The sequence below is a fragment of the Perna viridis genome, chromosome 11 (genome assembly GCF_037379345.1).
Source record: "Perna viridis isolate PV_CMFRI_1.1 ecotype Kerala chromosome 11, ASM3737934v1, whole genome shotgun sequence".
NCBI lineage: Eukaryota > Metazoa > Mollusca > Bivalvia > Mytilida > Mytilidae > Perna > Perna viridis.
In genome coordinates this window covers 17,187,446-17,214,626 of record NC_142455.1, presented here as the reverse complement: position 1 = coordinate 17,214,626, position 27,181 = coordinate 17,187,446, and the positions used below count along the sequence as shown (strand labels likewise).

At 33.1% G+C, this 27,181-nt stretch overlaps 1 protein-coding gene across 3 annotated transcripts in view; it reads right to left on the bottom strand.

The window, feature by feature from the left end:
* LOC148603157 (uncharacterized) overlaps window positions 1-24,799 on the bottom strand; it is a 44,361-nt gene extending 19,562 nt beyond the window's left edge. The window contains exons 1-2 of one of the 3 annotated variants that reach the window (XM_088552747.1): window positions 24,665-24,768; window positions 17,265-17,366 (exon numbers count right to left, since the gene is read on the bottom strand). The gene's annotated coding sequence lies outside the window, so the exon portion shown is untranslated. Of the gene's footprint in view, window positions 1-4,611; window positions 4,839-17,264; window positions 17,367-24,664 lie in introns of those variants that run through there. The other 2 variants (XM_088552746.1, XM_088552748.1) reach the window with 2 other exon arrangements.
* Between the last annotated feature and the right edge of the window lie 2,382 nt (window positions 24,800-27,181).

Here is a 27,181-nt window from a genome sequence, read left to right as displayed (position 1 = left end):
ATTTCTAAATTCAAAGGGGCTATACTCCTACAAAAAATTAGGGGATCAAACTTTCCTTATAATATGTATATAATACTCTTGCTACATACCAAGTTTTGTAAAATTCGGTTCGGTAGTTTCAGAGGGGTTGCACTGACAAGGTAATTTGTGAGGATTTTTGACAAATTTCTAAGTTCAAACTCCTTCAAAATAAGGGGATCAAAATTTCCTGGTAATATGCACAACTACATGTGATTTTTTTGTAACATACTAAGTCTTGTAAAATTCAGTTCTGTATAGTTTGAGAGGAGTTGTGTTGACAAACTTTGTGAAGGACAAACGGACAGACGGACAAGCCAAAACAATGTGTCTCCCCAATAAAGGGGGTAGGGGGCATAACTAAAGAAAAACACAACTTCGGTCATTTGGGTAAGTAATCGAAGTACTTACATGTAAATGTACCTAGAATATTTCATTGACATACACATGGTTTGTTGTAGGTCTAGGAAAGAAAAGTGTGCATTAAATTCTTCAATATACGCCACTTCGTACCTACTGCGTTTTAAAACCATGTTATACATGTAGTAATAATGTGTGTTGGTCCAGGATACATTTATTCCTATAGTCCATGGTCCAGCCAGTTATTGTCATTGGCTCATTGCAATCAAACCAATTTTTAAACAACGACACAATTACTCAATATTATTTAAGAGTTATCAAGGGAACCAAGGTTATAGTGGTAATCAAAAGAATGTAATCCAGGGACAAAGACCAGACATGGAAAACAGACATTCACAACAAAGAACATAAAGTAACTAAAATCATACATACAAAGTAACAAAAGTACATGAGCAACTCCGACTCCACTAAAAACTTGGAGCATGGACCAGGTGCACCGGTAGGGTAAGCGTCCTCTGCTTTTCTAGAAACACCCGCCGAGTTGCTCATAAAAAGTCAAGTAAAGTAAATCTATGTTGCTTTAATTTTGATAATTATATTAAACAACAATGTAAATAAAAATCGAGCAACATCGGAAACGAACTGACCACGGATCACTGGTCCCAGAAAAGAACTGCTTAAAGTATATAATATGTAAATTTTCAAGCGAAAAATGGATTAATGAAAATTTAAAGATTAAGGAATCAATGATATGAACAAGTCATTAACAGTAATGAATAAATAAATACTAGTAGTGCTGAATGATATTACGTTAACCGCGCCTCATTGCAAGATGAAAAGTCCAAAAAAATGCACCAAATGACAACGACTCAAAGAGTAACTTATGGTAATATGATACATGTATCAAAACATGTTATTTAAGTAGAAGTCATTGTAAGAATCATGCAAATTCTGTAAAATAAGATACATCAAAAACAATTTTTACACATTTTTATTTTTGTATTAAGTTGTTTTTATAGGTCTATATGATGAAATGTATCATTATTTATTCCAATCTGTCTGCTCTTAGGAGATAATTTACATTGAAAATTCAATGGTTTTTGTATTTTAGTGTCATTTACACAGTTATCTCCCTTAACTTTAAATTCTACAGTGCATTTATGACTAATGAACGAGGATTCTATGAGGAGCGACGTGTTATTTTCTGTTTACTTAAGCATTTTAAACAAAATATCAAAAATAAAAATATGTAGGCTTTCCAACAATGTATCACATTTTGCATGATACTTAGCTGGAGTACTACATAAATAATTAAAAATAGACACGGAAACTTGTTTATATCAAACTCTAAATAATGCACAACTTTTTAACGTCCTATTATCTTGGTTTACCAAACACCTGTCTTTTAAAGTCCAAAGGCGTTCGGTTTAGACTGGTTTTACTCTACAGTGCATGTATATGATAATGTTCATTCACGCTTACCCTACCGGTACACCTGGTCCATGATCCCAGTTTTTATTGGAGTCCGAGATGCTCATTTATTTTTGTTACTTTGTATATATTATTTTAGTTACTTTATTTTCTTTGTTGTATATGTCAGTTTTCCGTATCTGGTCCCTGTTCTTGGATTACATTCTTTTGATTTCCGCTAAAATCTTGCTTTCCTTGATTTCTCTTTGATATACCTGAACTTTGCTGCAAAGCAATAAAGCTAATAGGTACAAAGTACTACAGCAAAACAACACATTTATCCATTCCAATTAAATGCTTGCTATAAACTTTTGATCTCTCTATTAATATCAGCGATTCCTCACGGAAATGAAGATTTTACAGATGTATAATAATACCAGCAATTAATTGAATAGGGATGTAAATAAAATGTATGGCATTATAATAACACATTACACTACATGTTTAACTTATAATTTATATTGACTCACATGGAGAAAGTTTCTGATGTCCGCTACTCCTTCGAATTTAACGAGCGTGCTTTTATATACACATGTAACACGTATGAAAACACCTGTAACTTGCTAAGTACCAGGAAAAGTTGAGGTTATATATAATAGTATGATTATACTAACATGTATTTTGCTTTATATTTCATCGGATAACAATCAGTTAATTCAGAATAAGGGTTTGACCAAATCAGTTCTCTTAAAAACACATCTTTTGTTTTGGTTGACCTTTAACCCGGAACTTCCTTCTGCAGGATTACTGGCTGTTGGTACCAACTACGTTCCGTTTTTAGAAAGTGGTCATTGTGGTACGAAGTTATTAATAAAATGTTTTAGAAGTTACTGGATGCTATAAGAAGCAGGCAGAAAACAATGCATACATCAATTGAAATAATTTCTATGTACAAATTTGTTGAAACTACAAAAATTTCCAATACTTGTAACCGGGGATATTAAGCCTATTCAAGGCTTTAGAATGAAGTTGTTAAATAAGTTATAATTTTTTTTGGACTTGCCCTGAATGTTTACATGTATAGCTAAATACTTAAACAGAATACAATCCACGTAAATAACGTTGAAAACATGTCCAGTTTGATTGTACATGTAGGTAGTATAATCCCATGTTACATGTAGTTGAGATACTTTTAAAATAGTTAAAACAGTTGATTATCATTCGAGTTGATCGAGCTTTAGTGTACATATATATTTATATAACTTATGTGCTACATGCACTCTGGGGCACTATGTAAGGTCTTACATATGCTAGCAAGTCTTGACGTCATGTGCTACTTAGTAGTCCATAGTAAAACGAAAGTTCCATAAACATGGAGTAACACATGGATGTAAAAACCAATGAAATAGTTATATATACCACGTAATCGGAATCATACTACTAAAATAAATATGTTTAAGGAATGACTGTTTTTTTTTTCGGGGGGAGGGCCTATGAAGAAAAAACCTTAATCACGTGGTGCACACTAAATAACCTGCCTAGCAATTTATTTTCTAGCGTGCACTACGGACATTGAGGTTATTTCAAATAGACCGAAAAAATAAAATATAAAACAGCCATTCCTTGTACGAATATAATTGTGTTTTCTTTTATAGCCTTACATGTTTATATACATGTACTAGAGACTGGATTACTTTCCCTGAAGCCCATTTGTACATAATTCTAAAAAAAAGAGAGTATCAAGTTTCATATGCGCCTGTATATGCACATTTCTACCTGACGATAACGGGGATGTATACTTCATTATTCATTCATAAGGTGCAATTTGTAAAATTGTGACAAATGAAAATAATATAAATATGTTTTTGACACCGTATGGCATTTTTTTTTAAGTTTTTGCACCTGGAACGTAAGCTTGTTCCTAACAGGGCAGTACACCTGTGCGACATAAGCGAGTGCAAACTTTTGTTCAAATGACACTCAATTTGGCTAATAAGTGCATTAAACTATTATTACGACCTACAATACTTGACCCCGTATAAATGGTATCTTATTATTCCCCTTGGGTGGTCCATAGTTCGTAAATCTTCATCGAAAGTCAAATATTCCGTGAACAGTACGGAAAAGCTTGAACGAGCTGTGAAGTATATAAAGTCCCCTGCAATTATTTACACTTTCGCTGACTGAAAATTATCACACTCTTAATAGACCAGAGTATACGATTTTAAGTGGTTGTCAATGTGAATATCAGGCAGGAGAAAACGCATAGAGTTTGTAGATTTCTGACTAAGTGCAGTGAAACCTGTTTAAATCTAACCCTGAATAAGCCGTAAGCCTGCCTAGAACAGATACGTTTCTTGTTATTAGTGGAATGCATTTTGAACCTGTGAAAACCGAACAAATTCTATAGTCCTTAAAGGGTTATAGATATAGATAGGTTTTACCGAATGTGCAATTTTTTTCAATGTCAGTTTGGACAGGAATCATGTTTAGTCAGGGTTAAGGATAGACGGATTTCACCCCGGAACCCCCATCCTCACCCACAGAATCAGCCACAACATGTTGTTTGCAATTTTTAAATCAGATTTGTTTTAAAGAATTCTAGATCTAAATCAGATCAGTATATTCACTGTTGTGTAAACCGAACAAAAATGTCAGGAGAGAAGCGGTTCGACTTAAACAAAGGTTTTCACGACATACATGTATGTAAATGTATGTTTATTTTTTTTATCCAGTATCGAATCAGATTATGAGTAAAGAAACAATAACTTGGAGCATGAGAGTGCAGTAGCAGATTCAAAGAGGGGCTTAGTGGTGATCTACCTTGTTTGTTGGAACATTTGTCAATTTTACTCATTATTGGAGCAAAGATGCCAAGTAATAGTCCCGAATGGCCCTTTTTCTCAAACTCCTCCTCCTTTTTAAAATATCTGGATCCGCATTGGATGTTGGTAAAATGCCCCTGAAACAAGGATCCAAGTAGTAATTTGCCCAGGCAAATTATAATTATTATTCAATGATATACGTTAACACAATGAAACCTCAATAAACAACAGTCTTTCAGTGATGCTTGCAGAAACCTTCAAATACGAGTACGAATGTCTTCGGTACTCGTACACTTAACAAAGTTGGTTTGAAAGAATGGAAATGCACTAGATTTGCCGTATAGAAATGACTCTTTGATATGAACATTTTGCTACATTCAAAATCAGTTGGTTTTAACAGGTTGACACCGGCATGTATAAATATTTTTTTCTCAGCAATTTTAAAAATCAACAGTTTTGAACTGTTACTACTGTACAAGTAACATTGTTTTTTTTTGTTTGTTTTTGTTTGTTTTTGTTTTTTGTTTTAGCCTAATTTTTTTTCTTTTCCAATACTTGCCTAATTCTTAGGTAGAATTACTTACAAGTAAAATGACATGTTACTCTTACACTTAGTGACCCAATAATAAGGCGTTTAGCATGCTTTTAAGATAAGGTACATACAATTGGGGTTAATAGTTATCTACTTAATAGTATATATATCGAGTTTAAAAGGGTTTGTAAATTTTGATGAGTTTGCTAAAATTGGGAAATGGATCAGGATATATTAGAGTTTTGAGTCTCTTACAAGGCCAGAAATCAATTGACGTTTACTATTTCTTCCTACCCGATAAAATTAATTTCTATCGGTGAAACAGACATATCATAATGTTTATTAAACTTCTCAGGTGACAAAGAGAAAACTCGGAACAGTCTGGATCAATGAAACGCTTCTTTTTATAAGCATATTGTTTCCGCCTACGCTTCCCGTTCTAATAAACTGTTAGACTATCAAGCAGAACGGGAAATACAACGTTCTGAACATTTGAATGAAGAAAAAGTAGAGCAACCTTTAAAATATAAAACGTGTCATACGTAAATACCTTCGTTTAGAACGTATAAGGGGAACGAATATGGGAAATATAGGCATAAACATAGAGAGGCCAGAAATTCCTGACTAAAAATGCGTCGGTCGGGGTTAAAGAACATTGACGTGATGGACATAATATCATTATGTATATTTACAGTGAAAACTGAATATACAATGTATATTCTGATACCGTGTTCCTTATATTTGCAATTGTTATCTGACAATTTTTCACAGTCTAAAACCCATTCCATAAATAGTCTTTGTTTCTCCAACCAGGCAATCCCGATCAGACACATCTTTTAATACACATACATATGTAGGTACATGAGCATGTAAGTTCCTGATCCTAAAGAACGTGAAAGTAAAGAAGACTCACAGCCCATATATTCATTATAATTAAACATCTAATAATGGGACAAATGTAGAATGGCGTGCCGTCAATTAACTCGAAGTACTGAGTCAGTAGATATAGGTATGGGTGCTGGGCCCGCATGTATGCCTATCAGCGAAATCGGTTACGGTATCAAATTTAGTTCATTTAAATTACTTCCCACAAAGAATCACATTAATGTAAGATGTCTGCTTAGCCATCGTAGGGGACATGAACAAATTCCTAGGGTATATTAATATCAATTGTTTTGTGTTTTTATGTTAATTTTCTTTTAAACAATATAAATTCTGGGGTATTTGGTATTCTGTCCAAAAGCCTAGCTTAAAGTGAAATTAGAACGTTACATCATTTATTCAAGTGAAATATATATTCTTTGAGACTGGATAAGAGTTTCTTTGATGAAACATGAGAGCAACAATGCAGGAAGTTTGATCTTGAACTTGCGTCAATAAGGTCACACAGTTCAAGATCAGGTTGTAATTGATTCTATAGTAAATATTGAGACCAAAAATTCAGGCTTAAGAATTGTGTATTGTGTAACAACTAATTCTGTAATTAAAGGATAGAGTATCACTTATATGTGTAAATCAAAATTTTAATTCATTATATGTATTCCACACCTTCAATTACACACCCTGTAATTCAGTACTTCATATTCCTATCTTTCGCTTTGAAATTTAAATTTTATATAGAACCAAAACATGTACATGAAAAGCACGTTCGGTTGCTTATGACTAAATAGTATAATGTAAACGATTAAATACTTGTATGCTAGAAATGAATGCCTTAATAGTGAAATGATAGGAGTAAGACTAAATACTTGTATGCTAGAAGTGAATGCCTTAATAGTGAAATGATAGGAGTAAGACTAAATACTTGTATGCTAGAAATGAATGCCTTAATAGTGAAATGATAGGAGTAAGACTAAATACTTGTATGCTAGAAATGAATGCCTTAATAGTGAAATGATAGGAGTTGGACTAAATACTTGCATGTTAGAAATGAATGCCTTAATAGTGAAATGATAGGAGTTAGTCAGAGCCTACATGTACCACAGAGCATCCCATCTATACAAACTGCTGTAGATCAGTCAGCATTGTTTGAACACATCCGAATCTCATGAATATTATTGACGGCTAAGTTGTTAACGGCTAGCTTCTATACGAGCTGGTATCGACGGCTTGCTTCATACTGATATCTTTGACATTTTTTTTGCGTTGTTAAATCATTAGAAGAAATGGACGATAGCTGAAAGGGGGAGATAGGATAAGTGAACGATTGTCCATTAAAAAATAATAATTCACCATACCGAATCTAGATACTAACTGTAATTAATTCTTCTTGATATTTTTAATATTAACTGCACATTTTGATTTTCATTTCAATTTAAAAGCTACTTTCACTTTGCTCGGAGTTACAGTAAAACGCGAGTTGATAAACGGTCACAATTTTGTAAGATTGCTAATTGTAACATGGCGCTTGACCGAACTATTTGCATCAAAGTGAGATAACTTAGAAATAGAAATATCTCGTGTTAGGATGTTGGTTTCTAAATTACGTTCCAAAATGCTCTCAAAATTTATCGTTCAAGACAGGTATACTCATATTTGATTGACCACTCCTCGAGACCCCCATCGAGTACTCCTCTATGTTTCATTTCAATATTGAATGAATTGCCTTCAATTTAAAATCTTTTTACTATAATTCAAGTAATTGAATACATGCATTACCATAAGAACAAATTAACTTTGATAAATAAAATAGAAATTTATATTATTTTCAAAGGATTTTTTCAATATTGTTACGTCACAAGTGAAGATATGCTACTGTTTTTCTTCGAGTTTTTGTTAGAAAATGTTATTTTTGTATTTCGTGAAAATTTAATTTTGTAAAATACCTTTACAAGTATTTTGTAAGTAACTTAACAATGATTTCATTAAGTGTTTTTTACATGGATGTTTATTGAAAGTGATCATCTTAATTCCTAAATATGAAGACGGGTTTAGTACTTAAAGGCAAGGAGTTAGGTACACTTTTCAAGGTTTTTTCACTGTACAGGCATTTAGATCCTAGACTTTTGATACATTCGCGTACGCGTGAACCATGAAAGATTCATAAGAATCTAGCAAGGGTACCATGCTGTAACAATTTTGGCATACGTAGTTGTGTTCATGTTGATCAAGAAAAAGATTTTAGAATTTACTTGTACATGCACTTGTATAATACTGTAAACGTACTACTTTTCGCGATGGACAGAAAACCGCGACAAATAGTACTCGCGAAATTGAATTTTAACACCATATAACGCAATCATTTTTGAAACCGCGAAGATTGATAATACCCGCGAATATGTTAACTTCGGAATCAGCGGAAATTAGCAACGGCTAAAATTGATACATTAATATAGTTCTATGAATATATCATGTTAGCAACAACTTTAAAAGCTCCATCAATGATATGAAAATGAACAAGTTTCAACATCAGCAAAACGGGATATGAAATTTCACTGCCAGTCGAAACGGAAGTGAATTATAACATGTACATGGCATCGCTACGAATATGTTCTGATTACGTCTTCCGATTTCAAAGAATTTTAAAATTATGAGAAATTATAGGTACAAAGGCAGGTTGCTGACTTGCGTTATTTAATAAGTAGATCATTGATCAGACCGGGGAGTGTAGATTATGGCTATACTTATTACATGTACAAGTTGAGATTAATTTTTTCTCCTCTGTGTTGTTGGAAAATGTTTATTTTGTGCATGTTTCAGGTATATTACAGCCTGGCACAACTATATTTATAACTTTCTGGATCGGACCCCTTCACCATTTGTTAATAATTTTCTACATCCACTCCATTTTTATAACGTGCTTACATGCTATTGAAAGTATATTCAAATTACTGCATTTTAGCTTCAAGTTGTAGGTCCAGACAGAGAGAAAATTAATATGACCTCGCCTTTCTTTCGATTCTAGTGTTTTATACCAATTGAATAGGCCCGGGTCGTAAAAGTAAATGGAACTTGCACATGTAAGAGGAAAACCACTACTAAACCACACAAAATAGTGATTACAAAGCTAGCGGTTACAGTACACATAAGTCGAAAGGAACACGCTCTTGTGGTTATGAAATTGACATGTCTTAAAAAGGATTGTTTTATTTCCAACCTAATTGACTACCAAATACACCTGTTCAACATGTGAATATACAATATCTTACCTGTTTCGCTTTGTGGTTGTCCTTTGTACTTTTCATATATTATCTATGAAAGAAACGAACTCGTCCCATTCATCAAAACCGTTGACATTAAATAACTATGTTTCTATTTCAGCGTGAATAAAGTGTGGGTTGCCTTATAGGGGATATGATTTAGATATACTTTCCTAATTCAGAATGCATTGTATATGTAAGATAATGAATTCATACTATGCCAATACTTTAAACCGATTAGTGATACAAAGTTAGGCTTTGTGTAAAATTATTTAAACCGAATATGATTTAACCTGATTACCAGCTGTTTTAGTTTCAAACACTTTGTCATTCACTTGAGACTAAAATGACTTTCGTCCAAGTTTTCAACCACCGTTTTGCCTTTGACTTCATTTTATTATCTCGGAATAGTGATTAAGGAGGTATACTTAAGGTAACGGACACGACTCTTACAAGTCAATGAAACTTTTGTATTCAGCAGTTGACATCAATCTCATGTAAGCATCAAAGTCACTCGGACTGATTTCATTCTGTTTCAAAGGAAAGCTTGATAGTCTTTGGTGAAATTGAATATGATGCATATCACTGATTTCAAGAGTTATTTCCCTTACCCTAGATCTACCTCCTTAGATGCGATATGTATGTACTTTTGTACAATGTATATTGGCAACAGATTGGCATCGCTATTTAGATTGTTCCAAGCCACCCTTTCGGTCTTCGCTTTTAATTAACTGATGACAGCTTTGAGATGGACATGTATCAGTTTGTGCCATGGTGACATACATGCTTATATATATATACGAAGAAATTACTAGGAGGAAGGAAGAAAGGCATAAATATGTTATTGTTGGCAATGGTAATATAATGCATTTGTATGTAGTTTAGTGAGAACCTGGATATCAGCCTTGTTATCGTTCCGATTTTTCGTCGTTTTTGATTTCATTCAATTGGCATTCGGCCAGCCTTGCTCTCCTAATATCCTAAAAAATCTCAATGCCTCTGGTAGTTTTAAAACAAAAAAATTAAATTTTGTGATTTATAACTTTTTTTTTATTTTTGTGTTGTGAATGCGAATTCTTTAAATGCTGGAATGAAAGTAGACAGCGGGAAGTGAATGGATGGTGTACAAGCACTTGCGTGGTGGTAAAGAGGAAAGATGTAGGCTTGTAACATTTATCAAATAAATAAAACTGACATGTCCTCATATACCGCAAACACGGAGAAATTACTTATACATGTATATGTAAACACTCTATAACGTTGACAGATACATGTACATGTAGGTTGTCCAATCTCATTCTATTTACATAGTACCTTACGGAGGTAAACCTAGGGTAAGGGACATAACTCTTGAAAGCATTGATATGTTTGTTTCATATTCAATTTCACCAAAGCCTGTCAAGCTTTCTCTTGAAACAGAATGAAATCAGTCCAAGTCACTTTGATGCTTACTGGAGATTGATGTAAAATGATCAATACAAAAGTTCAAATGATTTAAAAGAGTTGTGTTCCTTACCCTAGATCTACCTCCTTAAGTAAAAGTCCACGGCATTTAGCTTACTTAAAATTTACATAATTAAAAGCTAATGATACCTCCAATAAAGTATGACATTTTCAAAGCTGAGTAAAAGAATCAATCCTTGATGTTAAGTAACAGTATCTTCTTCTGACGCAATAACAGTTTTTACATGTACAATAAATGTACATGTACATGTAATTCAATAACCACGGTATCATTACCTTCTTTTTATAAGGAAAATATGTATCGTTGTAAAACTATATATGGAATGGTAAAGTATGTAATTAAATTGTGACATTTTGGATTTGGATTGTGTTTCATATTGGATGCCTATATCCAAAAATACATTAAAATTCCCTTCCCAAGAAATAAATACCTATGAATAAACATCGTGAAATTAATTAAAATTGATTAAAAGGCCAATCTGCATTGTAAGCCTTCCATAAGCCCCTCGTCATTGAAAACTTTCCAGGATGGGTCTGCATATATGGATGCAAATTACATCAAGTCCCGAAGGATTCCGAAAAGCACGTTCTGCTGTCAGTAAAATAGGCATAACTACAAAAACGTGCTATTATCTTTTCAAGATGACAACAGTAAAGTACAGAGGACGCAATTGTTTTAAGAAAGAAGGCAATATAACATCTGAATGTGGCAAGATATGATCTCGCCATCACGATGTTTTCTCTGCATTCTTTTAATTTTACTCAGTGGAATAGAAATTATGAATGGAACCAATTAAAACTGACAAAGACGTAAATAGCATCTTTAGAGAACCTATTGAGCAATTAAAGAAAGTTCGATAACCAAACAGACACCTACTCGTTTTTTTCAAACAAGAGCTTCCAAAGCTATAAAATTACAGTTTCGATCACTTAAGAACAAATATTTCATGAATCTCACGATCATTTTATAGATTCATTCATACCATAGCCATTGACAGCGTAAAACAAGGTTAAGGATGGGATGTTATGTCATGTTCAAGTCAATTTAAGTAGCTGTCTTTGTAAAAATCATGCAAAATCTGAAAAATGTGATACACCCCAAAAAAGGCTACATATTTTTATTTTTGTAATTAAATCGTTTTATGGGTCTATATTATGAAATATGTAATTATTCATTCAAATCTGCCCGCTCTTAGGAATTAATTAACATTGAAAATCCAATAGATTCTATTGTATTTGAGTGTCATTTACAGAGATATCTCCCTTACTTTCGAATTCTACAGTGCATTCTATACAATTTTTATCCACTATGAGCACGGGTTATATGAAAAACCAAGTGTGAATTTTTTACTAACACATTTTAAACAAAATATCAAAAATAAAAATATGTAGGCTTTCCAACCATGTTTCACATTTTGCATGATTCTCAGCTGGAGTGTTACTTAATAGAAAATTTAGAAAATTAAGTTTAAAGGATCTATTTTCCAAACGTAACATTCAAGGAGCAGAATGCCAATTGATTTTGTTCAGGAAGAAATAAAGAAATGGTGAAAAAAAATACTTCAAAGGCTATTAGATAAGATTCTAATTGCCTTGTTGTTGTCATAAGAAAACTAACTCTTATTAAAACTGTCAATATTACTTGAAAACTATTTAAAAATATAGTTTAAAAAACTGAAAATTAAACGTAAATAAAAATGAATAGCTTACGTCTATAGAAACGATTCCAATCTAATTAAACGACATACTAATTCTAGGAGTAAAAAATGTTAAGTTGAACTGAATACTTCCTTCAAACGGACCTTTGACATCTGTTTTACATAAAATACTGTAAGGTCATGTCGAAAACATGCCCAGACACACAGACATAAAGTGTTATAAATGATGTTCCTAGTTAAAATTCTGAACGGCGAACACCCACAAGAGCCAGAATTAGAGTAAAAAGCATTTCTAAAGTAAGCCAGTTCTTTTGTAGGTGAATGGGAATGGTAAACCTGATACCATTGTGATACATGTAGTACATGTAAACCATAGTATAATGGACCCATAGTACATTAAAAACATAGTTCAGAGAAAACATAGTGAAATGGAATGATAATATAATGCAACTATAGTATAAAGAAACCATAATACAAAGAAACCATGGTACATGGAAACTATAGTATAATGGACCCATAGTGCAGGGAAATCATAGTACATGTTTATGGAATCATAGTACAGCGAAACTATAGTATAATGTGTCCGTAGTACAGCGAAATCATAGTAGAGTAAAAACATAGCACAACGGACCAAAGTGCAGGGAAACCATAGTACAGACAACCCATAAGTATTGGAACCATAGTTGGAAAACATAGTACATAGAAATCATAGTATAATGGAACCATAAGTACAATAAAACCATGGTACGAAGAAACCATACTACATTGAAACCACAATACAGTAAAACCATGGTACGAAGAAAACAAAGTACACTGAAAACACAGTACAGTAAAATCGAGGTACGAAGAAACCATAGTACAGAAAAACTAACATACAATAAAACCATGGTACGAAGAAAACAATGTACAATGAAACCACAATACAGTAAAATCGAGTTACGAAGAAAATATACTACAGTGAATCCACTGTACAGTATAACCATTTTGCGAAGAAAACAAAGAACAGTAAAAAAACATAGTACGAAGAAACCATACTGCAATGAAACCACAATACAGTAAAACCATGGTCCGAAAAAAAATATACTACAGTGAAATCAACTTACAGTAAAACCATAAAACGAAGAAACCATACTACAGTGAAACCACAGTACAGTAAAATGGAGGTACGAAGAAAACATAACAGTGAAACCACATACATTATAACCATGGTACGAAGAAAACAAAGTACAGTAAAAAAAAAACATTTTATAATAAAACCCAAGCACAGTACAAATCATGGTAGGAAGAAATAATACTACAGTGTAACTACAGTACAGTTAAACCTGGTACTACAGTGAAACCATGTTAGGCGAAACCATACTATGGAGAAACCACAGTGAAGTTAAGACCAATGGTTTAAAGAAGCCATACTTTAGAGAAACCACTGTCCATCAAAACCCATGGTACGAAGAAACCATATTATAATGATACCACAGTACATTAAAAACCATCTTACGAAGAAACCATACTACAGTGAAACCACAGTACAGTAAAAGCAAGATACCGATAAACCATAGTTCAGTGAAATTATAGTGAAAATAAGTACAACATACAGAGAAACCAGTCTTAACCAACTAAGGATTAACAATAAATTGGACTGAATCAAGCTTTTAGTTGAGTTCTATCACCACCAAATTAGTGTAAACGACATACTACCCTAATCCTAAAAGAAAAGACTATATTCTAAGAATATTCTTCTCATTACTTTGATGTAACATGTAATATGCCATAGCGAATTTGAGGGGTATAAATATTAGATTTTTCAGTTTTGTATCCATTCGTCGTACCGAAGACTGGGTTCACGTTGATTGATTGATTGTTTGGGTTTAACGCCCGAGCAGCAATATTTCAGCTATATTCAGACGATGAACATGAAATGGATGATAAAATGAACATGTAATGATGATGAAATGAAAAAAAAGGGATGGGACACAAGGATAATAGGGTCGACAAATTTTGGTTGCCACTAGAAAAAGGGAGGGATGGGTAGGGTCGGGCTCCTATCGAATACCACAGCAGGGTTCTTGAACGTGCCAGGAACGTGGCATCTTTCCCAACACGGTGCACCACTATGGTTTGCGGTCAGGTTTTCCGTATTATAGCCTGACAACCCCATCAGGTAACACGCCAGGGGTACCCCATTCCACAACCTGGGGCACACATCCCAGTTGCTCTGTGGGCAGAGCGCCTAGCCCCGGGCTAGGTTTCTGAGCACTATTTAGTCGCCTTTTACGACAAGCTTAGCGCTGCTGCAGGCTTATTCTTTTAACATCCGGACCTGCACGGAGCGGGTTCACGTTGAAGGTATATATAAATTGTAGCTGTATCTATACATTGTACCTTACTATACGCACGATATCGGTCACAACCTGAAATGTGTATAGACTCGTGTCATATTGTTTACTGTATAAGGCAATTTTAAATCGAAGGCTAATGATAGAGTATCTTTCCAACGAAACAAATTCGTTTTTTTTATATCGTATCATGTTAACCTATATTTTATCTAAACACGAAAGAAAATCAATTTAATTCACAAAGATGACCTTAAAGAGTCATTAAGTCTATTTCAATATTTAGCGTCATAAAGAGATATATTTAGAATGCACACAAGGTCGCCATGACCTTTGTTAGTTAGTTGCTCCGTATTTGGACGGTTTTATCGGTCACTCAGTGGAAACGATCCTCATATGCCATTCTTAAATTTATAAGGAGACCACAGGACCATTACTTGTACAAACCGATATAAATCTAATGCACAGTATATAGATTTGATATTCAATTTGTCAACGTAAACAATAAACTACTACTGTAAGCTTGTGTGTATGCTAAAGTATTCACACAATTTTAACCCAAAAAAACTATAAGAAAATTATTATTGGTCTAAGCATCCACATTGATTAGTACCTGGCTACGCCATGTTGAAAAGATACTCTGTCATTAGCCTTAAGAACGTCTTTTCGTACAGAATTACATTTATCAAATGAAAGGTTACTAATACTGTTGTCAAGGAAACAGTGCCCCACCCACATCCCAACAAAAATAAACCTTAACACACACACAAAACACAAACACAAAGTGACACACTTCCAAACAACAGAAACTACAAAAGTAAACGGAATGGAAAAACGTTGACCAAGAATATTGGTTTGGGTGTTCCTCGTCATTTATCACTGAAATGGTAACGACCAATTGGTGCAGAAACGTATATATAAAACAATTGGAAGGATTGTCAAGACAACAGTTATATATCCGGGTGTACCACCACCAGAGTGATACCCTGGGGCTAATCCAAAAATTTATAAAAGGGGGCTTCTATCTAGAAAATAAAAAAGGGGGATTTCAGGCTATTATTTGCTCATAATCGCCAAAATATCGCACAAAATTCACAAAATTACAACAAAATTTTCCAAAAAATTAGAATGGATAAAACAACCGACCCCCCCCTTTTTATGATCCACCACTTCAACCCTGGGTTTCTTAAGTACGAGATAAACAGTACTCCAACAGCATTGTAACGACCTGAGTCGTGAAGATAACTTCAATAAATGTTTGGCGCCGAAACAACCATTAATATACGTTCATAGAATACTGGTACACTGCCAATAACATTTATTGACCGACTTTTCTTACACGATGTTTACTTGTAGTAATACCTAACTACTCCAAAGAGGTATTTTTCATTTTCAATATTTACATTTTACACCCATCACGTTTCAGGTAAGTGTTATTCAAAATTAAGTAAAGTATTTTCCGGTATCTTGTAAAACAAATTTCAATTCGTTTGTTAAATAATCTGTAAATATAGTATTTACTGTAGAGAAAGGAAACCTTTAGGATAAGACTGAACGCTTCGTTTTTACATATGTCCGTAAAAAATCTGGACTTTTTGTCCCACTTTCCACACTTATAGAAGTATTAGCCCTACTAACATTGTTAATTTGGTGTAAATACACAATGAGATATGAAACATTCAATTTGTTATACATTTGTACGTAGCAATGGCTTTAAGGGTACAAATTTTTGGGAATGCATACGGTTCACACGGTCGAAAAAAACGTCTACCTTAAGAGCGTATTTTGTCAATATAGCAATGAATGCCTACCAAAGTCAACAAAGAATAAAATGACACAAGAACGAAATTCAACAGGTAGGAAAACTGTTTTAATCAACAATGTATAACACACTTATAAACCCAGATTTCTTCAACTTCATACAATCCATCTTTATCAACTATCATTGCTAACCAGTATCCTGCCTAAAAATCGAAGCCTACATTTTCATGTAGTTGTCTACAAGTCAACCAAGAAAAACATTGATGAAAATAAGTCGTATTCAAACATGTTTAAAGCGGAAAACTGTTTAATCCAAACAAATTATAAACCAGAAACCTGTGTAAACAGATCTAAACTGGAAACGTTGTGAACATGCATAAACCAACCATTCCGAAAAAAATAACTTTAAACGTGTGAAACGAATTCGAGCCGTTTAGCATGATAATAAAAGTGGATTTAAAGTTTTATATAGTACGATGAATGTTTAATTGCCATTTGTACAACAATGAGGATTTTGTCAGCAGATACATTTATTACCTTTTATTCGATGATAATTGACACCCACATCTACTTTAAATGAAGCGGTAGTTTCCCAACATGTCAAATGGGCCCTTAGTGTAAGGACAATGCTATCCTGATTAAAGTAAATTGTATTCAAAACATCTGACGTTCTCCTTCTACTGGAATAAAATAGACACCGTAGGTGTGAATGAAAACATATATGATAAGGGTATCTACGAAACTAAATAAGGGATAATTAAAATTACCTGCAGTTTTAATGTCCTTTTGATGATTGACGAATATACGAAAATACCAATCATACACATACATGTAGCTCGATATGCTGTACACGCGTTTCAAGGAGTAACCTACAAATCATATACATATTAACTGTATCCAAGAAGTTCTTAAGACCAAAAGTATGGTAATAGAAAGCCAAATCCAGCACCAAGAAGTTCTATTATGTGCATGGTAAGGAATGAAACCTTGGTGTTTTATTTTTTTTATAATTTGTAATATATTGAGAATGTAGATAAATAGTATATGAAATTATTCGTGGTCAGACAAGTTTGACAACATGGCTAGTGAATACCCTCGGGGACCTTTTGTCCACAAGTAGTGGCTTCGACCAACTGGTAATTAAAGTACCGATCATATGATATTGAAATTTCCGATAAGCTGAACTTATGTTTCAAGGAGTTACCGCTCATTAGATTGATTGATTGTTGGGGTTTAACGCCCGAGCAGCAATATTTCAGCTATATTTAGGCGAAAAAAATGAAGTGGATGATAAAATGAACATGAAATGATGATGAAATGAAAAATGGGATGGGACACAAGGACAATGGGGTGGACAAATTTTGATTGCCATTGGAAATGGGGAGAGGTGGGTAGGGTCGGGCAATTTAGCCTCCTGTGGCGGAGCGCTATGGTTCCGACTCTGAGAGAATACCACAGTAGGGTTCTTTATAACGTGCTAGGAACGTGGCATCTTTCCCAAACACGGTGCACCACTATGGTTTGCGGTCAGAGTTCTCATTATTTTTTAATAAGTAAAAGGAAAAGAATAAGAAAGGTAAAAGTGAGTTGAAAGTAAAAATAAGGGGCTTTGTAATGTATATTATCCATCTGATAATGTGTATAAAACGTAACTAGAACGATTATAGGCAAAACTCAGTGAAAGATTTCCCGCTACACACCCCAGGACTATAAACAAACTAAGTTTTGAAACAGAAAATAAATGTCGTTTCAGTCTAATATCGAAGCCCAAGATATGGCATACATATATATAAAGCTTCTATAAAATATCAAATCGAAGTGTTTAGTAGCTGCAGAAAATCTGCTACGAGAAAAAATAAAATACAGACGCACGAACGGACCGACGGAAAGACTCCCGAAAAGCGGGGGCATTATGATACAAGTTTAGTATTGGTATGCATGACAAAGTGAATAAAACAAATGTCTTGCAAATAAACGACGCACATTCTGAAAGTCATAATACCCCTATGTCTTAAATCATCTTCGCGGGACAAAATCATTGATAAATATTGCACTCTCTGAGGTCCAATTTTGAACAAAGAAACACAAATAAATTGTACATTTAGACAAAAGCAAGATCTATGGTATATTTGGAACATTGATGACGTCATCAGTCCACTTTTAAAATGCACTAACACGCCATGGTACGGTCGGATTTTACCATAAGATCACACAGTACACATCCGGATAATTTATTATTCCATCGATAGGATATTTACGTGTTATTCGATAATGTCAAATTTGGAAATTAAATGCATTGAAATTCTCTGTAATAAAAATGTAACATTTTGATAATGAAATTAAAAATCTTTGGCCCTTTAATAATGATTTTAAATAAATTAAAATTTAATTATTACAAAGCGAAATGTTGTGTGAAAGGGCAATGTGGTTTTAAGATAAAGGGTGCGGTATTAAAAGGCCTAATCAATCAATCCACATTGATATTTTTCTCAAAATTGCAATGCAATCATTCGATGTTCTAAATCGAGGCTTTTGAAAACTGGGTTAATTATGAAAACAAACATCACACCATGTTGATATTTTGAGTGGTTTTGAATGAGGATTTAAAACATCGGTCTATGTCGTATCATGTGTGTAAGGTCTGGGTGGTTGGAAATGGAATGGAAATGATTGTCTTGCTTCTACCTCACGCACGACTTTTATCTGACTGACCATATAGCTCAGAGGGTGATAGAGCAGTTTATTACCCCAAAAAACGTTGTCATACCCCGATGCGTAGCCGAGGGACGCAAAGTATTGTCAAGGGATAACAAATCCTCTTTCATCTTCTACATGTAAGCTACTATGTTATTTATTTTATTATTCTGAATGTTCCAATATCCTTCCTTTTCGAAGTCAGCCCTTACAATCAATTTTGTACGCTTGTCTTTTGTCTTTGTTTTCATTATTATTGTTTTATTTTCTTTCAAGTTTGCACTCTTATGAAACTGTAAATGTCAACTGTGAATCGCACACTTTTTTGTGACCTTTGTACAATCAGTACATGTATGTATCGGTGGTGAACATTTTCCCTGCTCTTTTTTTTCCAGTTCAAGCCTAAGTCACTTTATAATTTGACAATAAAATAACAAATGTTTGGGTATATAGATTCGTAGTAGATTTGGCATCATAAGTAAAAAAACGTAAGTCTATTATCGATGTTATTGAAATGGACTGCTACATATGTACTTCAAACGCAAAACTGATTAAGATTGAACAGATACCTAATTTTTTATCGGAAACAATTTAACTTTTCACGTGAGGGAAACAGACAAAAAAAATCGATCATCCTCCAGGTCGTGTGATAGAGCAGAATATTACCTTTGTATTGAACCAATTAAATTGAGCAAATTGAAATGAAGTGTAATAATATTAATTATTCTTATGGAGGGGCACATTCTTAACTTTTTAAAGACTGAATATTAAGTTATCGTACTTTTGGATGGACATCATGGTCATTGTACCTGTAATAGTGTACAGACCAAAGTGTAATGCAGGATAGACCCAACAGATGACATGATAGGGAATGGCCTATGTGTAATTGTTTATTCAAAGCTGTACTAAAGTGTATATACATGTACTCTAGGGAGTTTGCCATAGGTTTTTGTTAATTTAATGTTTAGTGGATTGACCGTACAGTGTACAGTGGTATAAAAATAATGGATAGACCATATGGCAGTTGAAAATGGGAATGAGCCAGGGGTGTAATTGTTATAGGGAATGGACCTTATGGTGATTTTTATAGGAAATGGACCATGGGTTGTTATTATAGGGGATGGACCATATGATTATTTTGATATAAAATGTGTCATTGTTATAGGAAATGGACCATGCAAAAGACTATTGTAATACATGTAAATACTGGACCATAGGGCGATCGTACTAGGGAATGGATCACGTGATTATTGTTTAAGGGAAAGGAGGACAGAGTGGTCATTATAGGAAATTAACCAAATAATTATTTTATATGGGAATGGCCAACAGGGTTATAATGATTGTAGTGGAGTATTGTTTCGATGGAATATTAAAAAGTGTGTTTTGTTATTAGAGTTGTGAATGGGGTATTAGGTTAAAAAATAAATTGAGTATTTTCTTATTACAATATGATGTTAAGTTTTCCGATCGATTTTACGACGAAGGAGTAGTTGGTGAGAATATGGAACGAGAAAATGTCATTTTGAAATTAAAATAGTGAGTCTTATAGCCATGTCATACACACGTTCCAATGATTTGTAAGAGTTGTGGCCCTTACCGTAGGTCTACCTCCTTAAGGGTACCAGTCTTTCATTGCATATTACTGAGCTGGTGTACAAAACATGGATAATTTATAAATATAGTGTTTTCTGTTTTTCTCTTTACAAACTAATCTTTTGTAAAAAGATATGAACAATGACTTATAAAATAGGACAAACATACATGTAACACTATAAGATGACACACTTTTTGCTAATAAATTCAACATATTAACCCAAAAAAAATGTTCTTCTGAAAAGGTTTGTTTGATGAGTGCAAAACGGAAGTGAAATGGGAGAAAATGGCTATTTATAGTTCAAGACTACTTTTTTGTCCGATCTTCGTGGACTCATCCCATTTTTTGCAGGAATTAATTTTTCACATGTCCTAAGAAATGCTTAATTAGTGAAAGTTTTATTTAATCAATTTACATTTTTTTAAATCCTAAAATATACACTTCACTGTAGAAGTCTATGGGAAGACTGAGACATAAGGCAGTATAGAGATAAAATGCAAAATAAAGATGGTAGTATACATGCATAAGCATGATGATGTCTATACACGTACCATTTAAATGCTGTAGGTGGTTTATTAAAAAATATCATTGAGAACAAGAGATTAAGAATAAAGTGCTTCATATGTCTTTCATGTACATCTCCTATTATATCTCAATAAAATAAACAAAGGAATGGGGTAATTTGTTTTTGTGATTTACATGCAGCTCTCAAACTGGATTTATGCGCTGAAAACTGGGCAAAACTGAAAAATAATGAATCAACACGATTTGACAATGTGGGTACGAAGCTCATGGTCTATTGAAGACGAGTTGACAGTTAATTTCTCTTAGAAATCTCAGGAGATGCAGATAAACGAGTTAAAAATACAACAGAAGGATAGAGGGAAAAGTGATTATCTCCATTTGATGATGAAATTGCAATAAATATTATATACATGCGACACATATATCGAATTACTGACACTTAAAAAGAAATAAATGCTGTTTATGTATTTCAGAAAATAGGTTTCTATACGAACAATTTTATCATTTAAGAAAACACTGCTTACAGTATTTAAGTGTAAGTCTTTGTAAGAATCAGGCAAAATGAGAAAAATCAGAAACATGCATGTCAAAACCCCACCGATCTGATAATGAAATATCACTCAAGGATGCTTTCTCTGCATGTCAAAACCCCACCGATCTGATAATGAAGTATCACCCAAGGATGCTTTCTCTATTTGAAAAGACCATCATTTGATGTCTAAATCACTGGCTTTATGCAGAAATGTTTTAGTAGAATATTTGAAAAATGAGGTTTTTGAAAGAGTTATCTGCCCTTGAAATGATCATTTTCATTGCATTTCAATGAAATTGTAACTCAATGGTCCAGCATGATATGGAAAATCTTGTCTGTTTTCCTTGATTCTGATGGTGCAAATAGTCAAATTACACTATCAAAATGATGGGTTTTTTATACCATGTTTCGCCGACTGGCACTTAAAAACAGATCACATAACTAGGAAAAAATCCGTTTGAAGTTGACATTGTAACTCTATAGTCTGCCTACTGAGATTAGACTCTCTTCAATTTCTTACACAACGAATGTTAAATATTTTGTAGTTAGCATTCAGTGAAAAAATACCTTACATGATACTGGCTTACTTGCTACTTTGTATTATACAATAGACCACACTATTCTTAATAGGAATTGATACGAGTACTTAAACTACTGCTTACATTTCAGTTTTCTTTGTGTCTTAATCGGTTAATTATTAGGTTAGAGACATTGGCTTTTGTGATTTTTAAATTTATTATTTATTATTAAATAATTGAGCTCCCCTATACTAAATGGTAACTGTAACAAAATAATAGTAACAAAGAAAGCTTTATATTTTATGATAGAGATAGAAATAGGAGAAAAGTCCCGTTCATGACTTCAACGAAACTTTTGCATGGTAAATTTATCCCCCGGACAGTAAAATTAAAGTATGAAATGATTATGTAAGTGATATGGGCCCTTTCACTTCATAAAAGTACATTTTAAAGTGTAAGTAGAACGGATTTTCATCATGAATTTATCATTTTCGTGTTACACAATCACATTTGTAATTTTATCAGAAATATGTTAGAAAAAAATATATAACAGGGATTAAAACCCCAAAATATAGTTAGTAAAGTCATCTCTTAATGTGTTATTCAACCTCCTTAAAGAAGTTAAAATAGAATTAAGAACCCGATAGAGGTCAACAATATTTCGGATTATTTCGGGTATCTTCAGCATAGATTAACTAACCCTTTTCATATGGCAAATTTGCAACGTTAATGGTGACTAATGACGTAACGTCTAAATTAATGTTGGTAGACGAGCGAACAGAATGTATTATAACGGTGTTACCATGCACGCGATATCTACTACATGTATAGTATACAACTTTTGTGTATTTTTGATACTGTGGGAAATTCTTAAGCGACCGACATGATACGTCGAATCAGGGGACTCATGGCCTGGTTGTTCAAAATAAATATTTACCCAATGGATAATTTGAATAAATTGCACAAGACTTCTCCGATGTACTTCAGTCCCAGCGAATAAATCTGTCAAAGAACTGGGTAATTCATTAGCGATGAACCAACAAACGTTTAGAAAAAAATGTACTTCTTACTACTATGTTGTGGGTAAGATATCATTTCAACTTGTGAATGACACTGTGAAGTTACCATAAAAAATCATATTTGTATATGTATTAATGTCAACCACATCTATTTTGATAAGATATAGTAAAGAGATTATAAGCACTAGAGATTTATGTTTCCTGTTGTTTACAATATGAATCAGGTGTAACCTGTAAGAAGACGAACTTGAATAAATCGATGTTTCTGAAAATACTAATACCTTTTACAGTTTTACATCAACTAGGATTTATTTGTCTTCATAAATTAACAAAACTATACGACGCGAGCTATAAACATTTAATGTTGATATGAAGATACGAAACTAAATAAATCCTTGCTTTGTATTACCCATGGTACATGTATTACAAGTTGACTAGTGCTTCTAATGTCAAAGGTTAAATTCAAATTGACCACCATTATGAGGACTTCGTCCGTAATAATGGTCATTACATGTATAAAGATCCCTCACAAAAAATTAAAAAAAACATAAAACAAAATATCGGAATTAGCCCTTTGCACTATATCACGATCTTTGTATACACACAAACAAGTTGAATTAACATCATACAAATACATATATTTATGCAATGCATAAAAACCTGGCGTTTTATTCAAGTACATCGCTTATTCTTTTTTCTCGTTCATGTACGTGTATGCATTCAGCAAATGATTGACGTGGTGCGTCTTGTGATTAGATATATGTATATTATCATTCCCTCGCGACCCCCATATTAACAGTAACTAAAGTATACATGTACGTGCCATGTATTCCTAGTTTATAAACTCAGTTCGAAGCAACAAATTTGATAGATTTTAAAATAAATATTTAATACTTATGCAAGCTAGCACATCGTTTAGTAGTTAGTCTTCAAACCTTTCAATCTTATTTTTTATTAAATAAAATATTTTCTAATATTTGCAATAAAGTATTGATATCGTCCCAGCCATAATAGGTCAAAGTACTTTTACAGCAGTTAATCGAAACTCTAATGTTTTATAACATGTTTTAAACCGAAGTTAAATTTAAAAACAAGCGGAAAAATATCTCAAAAGAGTTGTTGACAACTCTGTATAATTATTTGAGCAAAATACATTTTTTCATATCTGATACATGTATTCAAGTCAAATTTATCCTTATGCAGTTTTCATTTTAATTTGCCTATACACCATGCCATTGTAACCCTAACATTACAATTTAAGGAGAAAAAGAAAAGTCAGTCTTACCTTGACTTATTCCATTTGGACCGGAAGTAAAAATATCAGAAAATTTATCACATTAGGTCACGGGTTCTTATTTGTATGGTTATGTTCAGTTGTAATTCACTTAATAAATGAAGGCCTGTAAATTTGTAAAACACTCGTTAGTTAAAGTAACAGGTGAAATGAACACGCCAATTTCATTTGATTGACAGTCCGGAGGTCTATTCCATCTTATAGTATGTTTTTCTCATTTTATACCACCCAATCTTAGAATCAGGTAAAAAAACGAACACTGGGAAGAATAATTCATTCGATGGCGATATAGGTGCATCAGTTTAACAAAAAGTCAGGTACATATCCAATCATTGGATATATCATATCAATGCTAAAAACTGTAGTTTGTCGTATTGTTGTGCACATAATTATCATGGTTTTCTTTCCAATTTTTGACCGGCTCGTATCGTAAAATTCGGGGAGGGGGCACTTCCTACTTATTGTTGTTGAAATATGCGTAGGCTAGGTAGTCAATACTCCCCATTACTAGTTCAATGACAACCGTGTTTTAAGTGGATATTTCATAAGGTCTCTGAGGTCTGAGTAAAAGGTCATATTATGTCGTTGCTGAGTGCAAATATTCAGACTGGCTTTTGTTTAAAAACACATTTCTCCAATTTAAAGGCTTTATTTAGGATGTCGCAAGCTTACGCACAGAGGAGCGCAAATGAGAGCTTTTCCTCAGTTTATTTACGTAAATATAAAATCAAATCGACCCAATATCAAGGAATACTATGACGGAAAAGTTGTGGCGCACTCACGTGTGCTTTTTGTTTCAGTTGTGGTTTTTTTACCTGTGTTACTTTGTATGTATTATTTTGATTATTTTATGTTCTTTGTTGTGTGTCTGGTCTTTGTCCCTGGATTACATTCTTTTGATTTCCGCTAGAATCTTGGTTCCATAGATTTCTCTTTTACGAAAAGAAGATTGTCCCCTATTTAAGTTCACAACCCAAAGTATAATGACAAGACTTATAAATATAAACCTAGTAACCATTTTCCTTTTCTTTTATCGCACAAAAGGGTGTGCATGGGCTTTTGCATCAATGAACGCCCAGAGCAAAATAAAACTGTAAAAGATTACTAGCAGTTCAATAAATTGTTCCAAATTTTTCTTCCTCCATACGTTTTATATTTTATTGTATAAATATGATCGAATGATGTGTTTTGCGCTAAATACAACTGATATGTACATAATGGAATCGCTATAATAATTATTGATTTTTCATTGGGCACTCACCCTTGCTTGTGGTATATCGAATCGCTCATTTTGGCAAAATTGCAAAATCGCAATTGAAATATGCGTGCAAAAACTCTTGAGATTACTATTTCTTAAATAAAAAAATGAACACCTGAATGCCTATATTTAGCAGAATAACAGAAAAAAATATAAGAGATAAAAACATAATTTCATTGACAAATAGCCATGATATTAATCTGTTCATTTGCTTAATGCTTTCAAATATTCGCTACATCATTAAAGTTTATTTATTAAATTAGCAAAACAATTTTACAGACGGATAAGCTGCATAACCAAAAATAGCACAAACATTTTAATCATTTTATCATTGAAAATGTATGGCATTTAAGGAATGACTTTTATATTTTTTCGGTCTATGAAGAAATAAGCTCATTCATGTCATGCACTATAAATAACCTGTTTGGTAGGTTATTTTTAAGTATGCAGAACCGTAATTGAGGTCATTTCAAATATATCGAAAAAGATATAACGATCATTCTTTCTGATTTAATTTAAGTATCGAAATTCAACGTAAAGCTGCATCATATTTAGAAAAAGTGCAATGCAATGTGTCTGAAAATCATATAAGTATTAAAATTTTAAGAAACGCCTGCCTGATTTTTATCATAACTAATACATAATTATCCGATGCTATACAATTAACGTGACAACTAAGGGTGAAAAAATCGTGTTGTATAAAACTCAAAATCATGAATACTAATTCTATTCTACTTAAATAAGAAGGGACAAATATAGATTTAATACCGGTGTATCAGTTTTTACCCAACGCAATTAGGTGTAAGAAGAATGACCCAGATTAAATGAAGTGAAAGTGAGGTCATATAGTCTTTAATAATGAATGTCATCTTCCCGACGTTTTAACTCCTGTTTGAAAAAAAAATGGTTATGGCATCCCAGTGCAAATATCTTGCTTTCATTTCTATGATGTTATTTTAACAGCGACGAACGTAATTCGGTGACGAATATCAAATAGTTATTTCGACACTCGTGTTACAATTTAGTGCCCTTCAAGATTTTAGTTAGTTGTTTCTTTTGATAACAGGTATGACAATTTGCACATTTAGTGTAAAAATTTGCTGAATCAGATATCAGCACAATATATAGTTGTCAATATATGAATATGTTTGACACGCAGTTTAAATTGCTCTTTTGTTAAAAAAAATGTGTGCATTATCATAATGCATTAATAAAATGTGACAAAGATGCCTTTATAAATTAGATAGTAA